This window comes from Meleagris gallopavo, chromosome 13, assembly GCF_000146605.3.
Source record: "Meleagris gallopavo isolate NT-WF06-2002-E0010 breed Aviagen turkey brand Nicholas breeding stock chromosome 13, Turkey_5.1, whole genome shotgun sequence".
NCBI classification, from domain to species: Eukaryota; Metazoa; Chordata; class Aves; order Galliformes; family Phasianidae; genus Meleagris; species Meleagris gallopavo.
This window is the reverse complement of record NC_015023.2, coordinates 9,989,201-10,001,637: the sequence shown is the minus strand read 5'-3', so window position 1 is coordinate 10,001,637 and position 12,437 is coordinate 9,989,201. Positions and strand designations below refer to the sequence as shown.

The following is a 12,437-nucleotide window of genomic DNA, read 5'->3' as shown; positions in this document are numbered from 1 at the left end:
CAGCCCGCCACGCCCCGGCTCCAAATGAGGCCGGGACCCATCCTTCCCTCAGGAGCAAGATCGAGCTGGGCGCTGCCGGCGCCGTTCCCGCCTCAGCGCTGTGACGGCGGAGGGCCGTTCCCGCCCGCAGCCCCTGTGGGGACATGGCGCCTCGGCACGGGCGGCTGCTTCGGCCCCTTCCTCACCTCCCCGTTCTGCTTCCAGCCGCTCCCTCACAGACGTCAGGGCCCCAGACAGCAGGGTGATAGGCTTGGTCTCTGCGGCTGTTATCTGCAGCCCCAGCAGGTGAGCCAGAGGGAGGACTTTTCGATAGGATACACTGGGATAAAAGCTTTACAGGCAAATAAAAATTATGGGGCTATAGAAGGATTGGGAAAGGCAAAATGAGTGTTGTAATTCCCACGATCAGTTGGGCTCGGTGACCCTTATGAGTTCTTTCAACTCAAAATACCCAATGATTCTGTCACCATGAGGTGCATGTTCCCAATTTCCCTTGGTCTCAAATCTTGGTGCTGTTTTTCCATGATTCACACACAAAGCCACTGTTGCCCTCATACATCTCTCCAAATACTCCTTACATTGTGTCTGGGCAACAATGATCGGAGTCTTTTTTCTGTTGGCTGCTTATGTACACAAACTGGCAGAAGCTTCCTGGTTGCTCCATTGGGGCTCATTTCCAGACTGCATAGTGCTATGGCCAAACAAACAGCTGTAATCTGAAGCAGTTCGATAATGTCAGCTCTGCAATCACCACCTTTGTTTCAGCTCTTTGTTTGGCTTTTGTTGGTTTTAGGTCTTATGCAAGTACAGCCACACCGAATCCATTGCCTCCTAAAGCTTCGACAGTGTTGTAAAGGAGCAAGCAATGCCTGACTGTCGTCTTTTGGATCTCAGCAGCTCTGCCTGGCAAATGAATTAGTTGTTTTCAATAAATTTATACAGATAGAAAAAGACATAGAAGGCATTCCTGGAATTTAGCTCTATTTTGTACAGTGTGAAGTTGTAATTGCACTTAGAAAGATAATATGACCCAGAGACTGGCTGGTAGATAGAAATAGTGTTTAGTCACTAATTACAAATATCCACAGTGCTCTATTTATAACCCTAACAGCATTTTCAGGTAAACATACTTGAAGTCAGTCTCACACATTAATAAAAAAAATAGGACTGTGTGATGCAGATGCTGCTGATTTCAGTCGGTGCTAGACTGCCTTGGAAGCTCCCTCATAAATTGAATTTACTGGAGACAAGACTCACTCTTCCAAGAAATGCACTCATAAAATGTCAGGAAATTAGAACATTGCCTTTAGGAACATGTAATAGATGAGAGCTGAAGAGGCGTCAATATCAAACCTTTACACATATGGTGGCAGTACAGAGGAAGATATTTTATTTTATGGTTTTGAAAAAATATTTATTGGAAAGAATGTCCATTTGAGGATTTCAAAATAGAAGTTCACCCTCTGAATTCTGAAAACTTGTAGAACTGTAGATGTTTCTGTGAGGGACCCATTTAGGGCATCATCCTAAGGGTAGACTCGTGCAAGTACTCCTGTGGTTTTAGCAAATCTGCTTTTTTTGTATAGTATTTCCACTTTAATACAACTTAGGAAATATTTCCGCATAAATTCAACTTAGGAAATGTAATTCAACTAAAAAAAAAAAGGAAGAAGAATAAACAAGTTAAATACTCCTAAACAAACCAGAACTGAACTTACATCATACTAAAGAAAGCCAAATACACAGGAAATGGTTTTAGAACGTAACAGAGCTGAGGTAAAAACTGCTGTTTAATCTCAATGAATCTGGAGCCTGCTTATCAGCTTTGTGCTTGTTAGCAAGTTAATCCTGGAGTGTAGGACGAGTTTAAGCACTTGCCATGTAAGTCCACCCAAAGTTTATTGCTCATGCACTTCACTCAGGGTAAAAAAGAGCACATACTGAGCTCCTTAAAGGTCAGCACTGAACAATGTGTATCTGTAGGAAGTGCTCATTGCTAGGCATAAGGCCATTAACTGTCATGAAGATGGCACTTCCAACTGTACATTTGAGGGTTTATGTTGGTTCCTTTTGAACATTTGCTGTACAAAATGAGAACGTGGGACCACATCTGTGCTTCTTTTGAAATGAGCTATCTTTAGGGCTCATACAATGATTTGTGTGACAGTCATTCTGTGGCTTTGACCTAAACCCAGGAAATGACAGTGTTTGTGAGCCCTAAATGTAGGCATTCTTTTTTCAAACTTCACCAACTGAAATAGCACAGAGTCAATCACATACTCTGCAGAAACAGTTCGAAAAATGAGTTTAAGTCCCTTTGTTTCTTTTATTTGGTTAAAGTTGAGTGACTTTGTTTACAAAAACAAATTAGACCCTTTGCCACTTCAGTCTCTTCTGTCATACAAACTTTTGCTGTAGCTGTTTGAAACAGTGATTATATTACTTACAAATGAGAGTGACTACAAGCACCAAAATGCTAGCCAATTAAACAAAATGTCTAAATTTAGGCTTCTAAATATATCTCACTGCTCCCGGCAGCATGCCTCCTCCTACGCTGTTTCATTGGCTCTCAGCATTTGACTGGCTCCAGTGCTTATCTGGCCCCCTTGGTGAGGCAATTCTGCTCTCTAATTTGGCAAAAAATACTTAATTGGGTTAGGTTTTTTTTGCTATCATAATCACAAAATGCAAATATGGAGCATGCTAGAAGCGGAGAGAAAAGGAAGTGGCAGAAGTGAATGGAAAATGTTCCTCTAAGCACCAGAAGCAGAGAGATGGCTTGGTCTTGTACAACTGTACTTTTATTTACATATTTTTAAGATTAGGCCTTCTTTTATGGAAAACTTAGTTTCTCTCCACTGCAAGTTTTTAAAATATATTGTAATGTAAGCATCAGCACTTCATCTTTTCATTTTATCATCTGCTTGCTTCTGTTACCTGACAGCTGTCTCACGTACATTGTTGCATGTGGTTACAAGCTCTTTTTGTTCTGTGCTGTCCATGCTGCAAGATAAAAGTAGAGATGGATATCTTCTGAGTATGGATAATTTTTTAAATGCTACCAATAGACCTTGCTAGGAAAAAAGGAAACAGTAAAAAAAAATATACAAATAATCAGACAAAAGGATTCCAGTGTTCATTCAGCATTCTTTTGATTAATGCCCCAAGCTATTTTCATTTTACTGTTTCCTACTCTAATCTTCTCTGTTATAAGTGGAATGTGCAACATTTCCTGTCTTCCCTCGTCAAATTTGGGGGTTTATTATTTGGAAAAAAAGTGACGTTTTGTAGTTACACTTATTTTTGAAGAAACAGATTGACATTAAGACAAGTAAAACATTCAGCTCAGAGAGCCTGTCCTTTGTTGCAGGTTGTCTTAGCTGTACTGAACTACCTTCATACGGCTCTGGCTGTGTGTTGATGTGAGGGGATGAATCACTGGCTTCACTTTCTTGCAAAACAGCACGGGAGTTGCAATCACTGTCTCGCCAGGAATTGAAAAGCTGCAAGGATTTTTAAAGATAAAGCTATTTGTCCTTGTTTGTTTTGAAGGCCAGTAAAAAAGATTATATATATATATATATATAAAAAAAACAAGGTAAGGAGGATTTCTAGCAGTAAAAAATGTTTCTGACAAATAAATATTTTTTTTTCTTGATTTAGGGCCCAAGAGTAGTAGTATTTATAGCCCAGTTTCATGGTATTTAGATACATTGCTTTTGGATGTGAGTTTGAAGACATCTGTTGCATGTTTTGTTGTTGTTTTAATATTACACAACTCTCACTCTTCTAATTTATGTGCTCAGTCTTTCTTCAAATAACAAAATTCCTTGATGTTACAAATTCCATTGTGTTACCATCAATCCTTTTCAGATGTACCTTCTTCCCTTGCAATACCTGCCTATCTCTCTTGTTAAAAGGAGTCTGGAAGCTTAGAGGAGTCTCCTTATGCTCAGTAGTCAGTATGCACTGATAGGCTGTCAGCAGGCAGCTTGCTACCAGAGGCTGAAGCCAATGGCATCACTTTCTTTGTGTTACCGTGCTGAGCACAGAATTTGCAACTAAAATTCCACCAGATGTTCCTTAGCAGAGCTACTTTGCATTAATTCCATGTTCTACAGTACGGCTCCATCAGTTCTGACTCCACTGATGCATCTTTGCTTTCAGTGTTACTTTTCTCCTAATTACTGAATTATTCTGTAAGGTTTGTGAAATGAAATAATTTTATACATTTATAAAAGAATTCAAAGAATTCCCTTTCATGTTATGTAAAGAACTTAAAACAGCACACTTCTAGCACATATGTAGCATACTTCTGGGCAGCAGTAACAATTTTTGACTGAACTGATCATAAGGAAAGCCTTTATTGCCAAGGCTTTTCAGAATCCTTCAGGATCAGCTAGTTAGATTTGCTCCAAATTTAGGCTGTGTTTAGAAGTGAAGTTTTCCCAAATGTAAACCCAGAGACCTTTCTCTATAGATTCCCACGCAATGTGGGCAAATCAGATGTTATGCCTATGATACTGGCCTGAATTAATACATTTTATGTGTAAGCAGAAGCGAACGGAGTAGTAAGCACTCGTTTGAATATTTAGAAATTGGGACCATTATACAAGTTCTAATTCATGAGTTTACATAGCAGAGGCATTCTTTGTAAAGTAATCAAAACAAAGTTGCTTCACAAAGATGAGATCAGGTCTCTTGTCCAAAACTGCATGCCCCATGAGCAAGATTTTCAGAATATGCCTAGATATTTAAAAACAAGCCTTAAAAATTGAGATGCAAACCATTTTAACATTTAAAGAGTCTTGAAGATTAGGGGAATTGCATTTTGTTGTAGCACAGGAGGATTTACTGCCAGTCCATTTGCCTTTGCAATCAATAGGAGAGCCCTATTAATGGGTTTAGTCTTTTGTCTGCCAGCACAGTTGTTCCAATTTCTGATTTGTTCTTTTCCAGAATTAGAAGGTATTCAGCTCTAAAGTTAAAATTATGATTGGCTTTGCTAACAGAAATGATTTCTCAGCAGTCTATTTGTGTGTATTTTGCACTTTGCTCCTTTGTTCCACACTTGGCTCTTGATTATTTGATGCATAGCGTCCCACAGAGCAAATCATAGTGGACTAATTAAGAACTACCCAGAGTTTCCCAAGTTATGCAAGATCCCCACAACTATGAAAAGCCTTTTCAGCCTCCCAATCACATACTGTGAATTGCTGTAAATCAAACTTTTGAAAAGAATCAGAGCCGTGCTGCATGTCCTTATATTCTAGTTCCAGGAGAAAATGGTTACTTTTTACACTTTACTGCTCCTTTTTTTTCAGTATTATTTTCCATAGCTTAAATCCCACAAACTTTGAGCATCTTGAATACCAATAATGTTGATTTAATGAGAGATAGATTGCTGATAATGCACCAATGGTGACACTGATGTCTTTATTTTCACGTGGCTGTGTAAGAGTAAGTGAAGTGAGAGCGATCGCTTGGGCTTCTGTGGCAGAGCTGAGGCTGCACGATAAAGGAGACCAAACCTCCGCTTCTGGGTGTCACATTACTGCCTGTGGAGGTCAGGCAGATATTTTTACCTCAGTGTCACTACTGGGAGAAACTTGGAAGACATCAGCTTACACTGAAACTATAGGAGGCAGCCAGGTTAATTGTTAAAATGGGTCATCAGTGTCATTGCATGCAACAGACTTCATGGCTAGAGCCCTGTACGTGTCCTCACCTCACACTTCAGGAGATCGATTGCGAGGGTTGTTCAGTGCCATGCTACAAGAACAACTCTATGTTTGTCCTTATAGCAGTTTATTACTGCAGTTTTATTACTGGAGAGATTGTTCCTCTTGGATGAACAATCATTCTTGGGTTATTGGATGCTGGAATAATGCACGTTACACTTACCCTTTATCTTCTTCACTATAATAAAAATGAGAGACAGATTGACATTCAGTGGTTGCACTGAAACAGGCAGAAGCCAGCTGCTATGTATGCTCTTGCAGCTGAATCCACCATATCCTGTACAGTAAAATTGCAGCTGTGAGATACAGGTAATTGTTGTTTTGTTTTTTCTTTAAAAAGCCTTCCTTTGGCCAACAAAATAGGCCCACTGGCTCTGCATGCATCTTTTCTTGCTACTGATGACAACCATATGGAGCACCGGGCAAAAAATGACAGCTCTCACTTCCAGGTGGCCAGTTAGGGCAGAGAGAACAAGAGTTGCTACTGGATTAAATGAAAAAAAAAGCATTAAGCCTTAGAGGAGCAAAAAGTGAATCTCTGTATTGACATACATATATATGTATATATATGAATATATATGTATATATATATTCCAAATAATGGAATAGCCCCAACATCCTTATTAAACACACTCACACAAAGTATAGCAGCTGAGCTTTTCAAACTTTTGCCCCATTACTTTTTTCATACAGAAAAACAAAACCACAGACTGTCAAATTTTGGGTTTGAAATACATGATAATTTAAACCAGCATTGCTATTTTTCTTCTCTTATATATTAATTCTATTTAGTTAATTCTATACCTAAGTGAGAGGTTTCTGTAAAATAAATTTACCTACAGCCTTGAATTCCAGGATACATTTGATTTTAGCTGAAAGAACAGGTCTTAGCTGGAGCTATGAGGACTGCATTTGAACCAGCTCCACAAGTCAGACCAGAAGGAAGAAGACAGAAGTATTTACTCTCTTTGTGGAAGCTTCCCTGAGCTGAAGTACTTTGGCTGTAGATTGTGTCATTCAGGGTACAGTGCAACTTGTCTAAGACATGCAGTCCCTCGGAAAACAATCATATTTCTGTGTCAGGTCTTACCAGTTCAACACAAATCGTGTATTCATTTTTTTTTCCTATGATTTCATTTGCATTTTAACCTTGTACATAGTCACTTTTTCTTGATTCTTCTATGATTAAACACAAAAAAGAGAGAGGAAAATATTTTGATGTTGAGAATTCTCCCCCCATCCTACCCAATAGCCAATAAAGAGAAAACTGAGGGTGTTCTGTATTCTGTCTTCCAGATAGCTGATTTGCAAACAGACATGATTTCATAGGTAGACTGTAGTGAAGTAAATACTGCTTAAGTTACAGTGTAGTTATTTATATTCATTCAGCAAAAAGTTAAGCATGTGATTTGTAGTTTGCATGAACAGATCCCTAGATAGCTCATGGGCACATGGAGGGAAAATGCTTAGCAGATCACTGCTGTTTAAGTTAATTTTGTCTGCTGAAGCTCTCCTGTTTGGGTAGAAAATGGTCCATGAATATGCTCTGCTCTGGCTATGGGAGGGGAGGAAGACTGTCTTTTATGTCTTCTGAACACCTGCCTGAGAGCTGCTCCTTTGTCATAAAGGGCAGACAACTGGTTGGTGCCAGATCCTGTTTCATCACTGGATGTTCACTACCTCTGTTCCAGACTGTCCTATCTTCCTTCGCCTCAGCTTTGCTAGACCAAACAAACACCATTTTATCAACTTGTCCTTACTTGTCAAGTTTCCTCACTGCTTATCAGCCTTTCTTTTCTGGGTTCTGCTCGGTCCATGCTTAGGGCTGAATACTGCTTTGCAGCTAAAATGTTGCCAGCATAGAATAGAAAACAATAGCTAGTTCAGTGCCCACCCTTACCCCCTCTCCCACCCCAGGTAACATTTTACTGAATTTTCTAATTGGAAAAAGAAATATATATATAAAGCCTTTTTTAGTCAATAAAGGAAAAGGAGATATAATTCTGGTAGTCATTCTGTTAGCTCATACAAGCACTTTTCTCTGAAACCTAAAGAACGAACAAACTGTACAGACCTTTCTGGAGTGCTGCCAGATTACTTCTGACAGGAAAACTCAGCTGTGTTTTCTGCTCATGTGGGTATTGTTGCTATGTGGAAAGTTCAAGACCAACAGTTGGAAATGTGTTGAAATACTGTGGAAGGTTATCATATTTCAAAGGGTGAAGTTTATATTCTAAATCAATAACTGCCATTTAATTCAGCCTGGTTGGAAGAGTACACAGTTCCTTCAACTGATCATAGAATCATTAAGGTTGGGAAAGACCTCTAAGACCACTGAACACAGCCCAGCCCCCATGCCCACATTCCTTTTCCTAATATCAACCTGAACCTCCTATGGCACAACTTAAGGCCATTACCTCTTGTCCTCTGCATCTCTTACTTCTGTGGAACAAAAAAGGCCAACTGTAAAGGCCTGTGCAGATTGCAGTTTGGGGATAAAGATCTCTAAATATTACCTGGCATGTATCTTTGGAAGAAGAGAAACAAAGGTAGGAAACAGCAAAATACCCATTACAAATTATTTCCTATCAACGCAAGAACTAAAAGTGTTATGTCTGAACTTCTTATCCACCATTTTTCTCACACTGGGATTAAGAAAAATGCAGTTCTTCAGTTATCAGCAGCCCATTTTTTAAACACACTCCAAATTTACAGTTAACATACTCTTGCAGCTACACTACACCTCTAATATAACACAACTCATTAAATATGTTCTCTGCAGACCTCATCAGGCAGCTTAATTTATGGTGGACTTACCTTCAAAATCCATGAGTTTTGTTTAATTTTGCTGACATACCAGCTGTCAAGTCAACCATGTCCTCACTAAAGGGTGTTCCAAGTGAGGCAAGCAGGGGTTTATTTCTTTTGATGAGGAAAAAAACAGAAACTTCACTAAGTCCTTTTGAGCTCCAGAATAATATTTTACAAAGGAGGCAGAGAGGGTAGGAGAAAAAGAATGAGAAAAGCGTTTTTCATGCATGACAAAAAAAAAAATGCAGCAGTCTTAGAAAAAGGGGAAAACACTTGCTAGGGGAAAGCATACTAATAGATATATATCATCATTATCAAATAATTGGCAGTGAAGAAACCTGAATTCTCTATGCCAACCCTGATGATGGTTAGGTCTTTTCCTAACAAACCAGTCCCACAAGTATTTATATATGTACATAACCTCACGTGGATAGCACAAGTGACTGAAGCTGCGGTAGCATAAAAGTGTTTGCAAGATCATGCAGAATTGAAATGATATCATGTAAATACTTAAGGTTTGGTTAGCACTTCAACTTGTATAAATACAGAATCAAATAATCATTTGGAAGGGACTCTTAAAGGTCATCAAATCCAACTCTCCAGCTCTACATTTTAGACTAATCAGTGTAAAAATTCTTTTGTGTACACTATTAATCCATTAATGCATTATTTTTAAAGTTTTGGAAATGAGTATTCTGTGAGCATGCACTCGTCTTACTCTGTTGCCTGGGACTCTATTTTGAACATGTTGGCGACAACTATTGAGTGGTATTTATAGCTTTATTTTGTTCTCTACTGGGAAGAGTAATCTCTCAGAAGCTCCATTCCAGCTCCTCAGATTAATTGTCTACAAATTAACTTCAAAAAATTCTAGTGCAGGAGTTCTTTCGTTACAGGAAGTATCCCAGCTGAGATAAGGGTGCTGTATAGATAGCAGAAAGGAGCAAGGGGCAAGGAATGGTCCTCTTTGTACGAGTCAGCAAAAGATGCTGTGAGCAGCTCCAAGAAGAAGAATACATGCTGATAAAATCAAGGAAAAAGAAATACAAAAAGAAATAAAAAAAAACACCCTGCCTACTTCTAGTATTTCCCTTTAATAGATCTGTACAGCTCTTGCTCAGGGTCGCTTATTCTACATTTTGTGAGAACTATGGAAAAGAGGGATAGGGAAATAGAACTCTTTTTTAATGAACGTGCTTGGCATACAAGTGTAACAAAATATCATAAGCTTTAAGCAGTTTGCTATTTCACATCAGTGATCAACATATCTACATCAATGTCTTTTATTACATCGCCAACTTATTATGGCCTCTTAAGAGTGTATATTTCTGGTACGACAAAATGAATGCTTATTTCAAGTCACCACATCCCTGTTCTGCATCAAAGCTTTTTATATCAACAGCAGCTTCATTTCAATCAACTAAAAGCATCTCTCTAAAAGATCACATCACAGAAAGATTCCCAAGAGCTGCAATTGTGAACAAACCCAAAGTTTAAATGCTTGTATCGCACAAGAGGTTTATGAGGAAGTCTTTGCATTTGCCTGCATTGAGGCATTGAGGCATAAGCCTGCATTAGTTTAAGTTTGTTAATACCAAGGTTTTGGCAGTGGCACAGTTAGTTTATGACAATGCTTTTAGCCAAGGCATCCATACAAAATCTCAAACTCATGCACTGATTTCAGTTGAGTAGGTGTCAAAAAAATCTGATTATGGCTTAGAGTTAATTATTAAATAACATACTTAAAAAATTAAATTCAGGCTCATTTGAACATGGAATAGCAGATTTGCCTGTGTTTGTAATTGGTTACTAACTGTCTTCTTGGATTGTCTTGACAAAAATCTGGGTAAACACAACTATAATGGATCAGCAACTCACATCCTATTACAGATACTTAAGTTGGAAAGCCAAATACAAGAACAAAATCTGTCCAAAAACAGATAACTTCTGCTCCCACTTGTTCCATGCCAGTTCCCTAATTAACGGTTAAGACTAGGATTAAGTCCGGCTTCAAATGAAATTCTCATCTAAGAAGCTGTTTCAAGAAAAGTGAGAGCCAAAACTGTTTTTATGTCAAAAATAATATAATAATAATATTAATGACAGATTAACATGGTCCACCAGCTGGTACATCTGTCAGAGTTATAAAAATGTTCAGTAGCAGAATGGAACAGAATCATTTCTGAAAGCTGATAATTAAGTTTCAATAATATTGAAAGATTCCTTCATAAATTTCTATAAATAATTCCCACAAATGAATGATGATCTGTTTTACTCTGGTTATCTGATCCTTCCATACAAGCTCAACACCATGTCAGTGGTTCTCCATCAGCTATTCTGGTCTGTTGAAGGATCCCACTTAAAATGCAAATAGAAAACAAAACACCAGAAAACAAAACTACAAAAAAACAACCAACAGCAGGGTCAGCCTTTAATTGGCAAAACCATTTTCAACACGTTCTTATACTGATTTTGATTATAACACTGTTTCATCTCAAGGCAGTCTAAAAGCTTAATGAATGTATATAAAAGCAATTTCTCACTGAAGTTCATAATTCTAGCAGTATTGTAGTATGTGAATTAACAAATTTCTTATTTCACCTGTGCCCAGAAAACACATCACTGCTAAATCTAATATTACAGCATGCCAAATGACTGAATTAGGTAAGCAGTTTGAAACTGCAGAGAACAAATGCAATGCAGGGAAGCAGAAGAATGTAGGTGTTGTGTCTGAAATCCTTGTACATTGTTTAGTGAACTTTCTCATGTTATTTTAGTGCTTTGCAGCTTGGAGGAATCCCACAGTGACTTGTAAACCCAGCATTTCTATAACCTCATTTTCATTATAGCAAAGGTGATCTTACTGTTTTCCTTTGCAGGTCAGCAGAACCATGATTTCAAAAACAATCAGCTTGAGATCTCTTCTTTCTGGTTTAACCTCACACTGAGCTGCAGACATACACGGAGAACAACATGGATATAAGGTATTAATGTTTTTCCATTTACCAAATACTTTAAGCCTACCTCTCCAAAGTGCTGCTATCACTGCCTTTCTTTTAAGGCCATATGACTGTTTGCAAGTAAAAATAGAATAATTTATATGCATAATGTAAAATTTCTAAGACTTGAGGTCCTGTATAAGAAATATTTCTTAATTCTCTTAGCTGGAAAGATTAATAACAGCTGCTTTTCCTTTGTGTGATCCCAAAAACTCATAATCTGTTTCCCTATCTTCTAAAGTCAAGGACTTAAGGTGTCATCTGACTTGAATAATATTTACCATGTTGCACGTTGCACTCCTCCCCTCTGAGGTCCAAAACTAGAATTTGTTGTACCAATCTTGGTGATTCCTGCAAGCAGTGGGTTGATGCGATCTTTTAATCCAGCTGGCTTTTTCCATGAGAGGAATAAAACCGTGGTCTGCAGGAGCGACTGACTTCAGTCAACAGGTTATGACAGAGGAAAGTGAATCATTGTCATTTCAAGTTCAGTTAACAAACCTCGAAAAAAGTCACAGCAGCAGGATATCTCAGGAGGGAAACCTATGCAACGCCTGCTTTGTCCCTTCCAACTCAAATGATTCCATGATGATTCCATGATAGTAAAGAAAAAAAAGTGTTTCAAAAGTCTTTGGATTGCTTAAGAGGAAGAAATTTTCCGGTCTGGCCCAATTCATTCATCTTACCAACTGGATCAAACCTTGTCCAAAACTTTTTGACTCTACACAAATAGAAAATGTTGTCCTGTAGCTAGTAGCAGGGCAGCTAACAGGGAACTCCAGATTGTGGAACTATTTGAAATGTGCTGTGGAAACAGGAACTTCAATATATTATATATATATATATATATATATATATATATATATATATATATATATATATACTA

General features: G+C 38.2%; 2 long non-coding RNA genes across 4 annotated transcripts; one reads left to right on the top strand and one right to left on the bottom strand.

Annotated features, from left to right (window-relative positions):
• The first annotated feature begins 35 nt into the window (after window positions 1-35).
• LOC109369804 lies at window positions 36-1,665 on the top strand. The gene is made up of 2 exons (XR_002119309.2): window positions 36-285; window positions 794-1,665. It is a non-coding gene; the product is annotated as an uncharacterized LOC109369804 (long non-coding RNA).
• LOC104912967 lies at window positions 1,368-12,382 on the bottom strand. Of its 3 annotated transcripts, none has more exons than XR_004161191.1 (3): window positions 7,816-12,382; window positions 2,938-3,003; window positions 1,368-1,652 (listed from the first exon to the last, which is right to left on the bottom strand). It is a non-coding gene; the product is annotated as an uncharacterized LOC104912967 (long non-coding RNA). The 3 variants fall into 3 exon arrangements; XR_004161192.1 differs by having other exon boundaries at window positions 2,958-3,003; XR_004161193.1 differs by having other exon boundaries at window positions 2,958-3,003; window positions 8,559-12,382.
• Window positions 12,383-12,437: the final 55 nt, after the last annotated feature.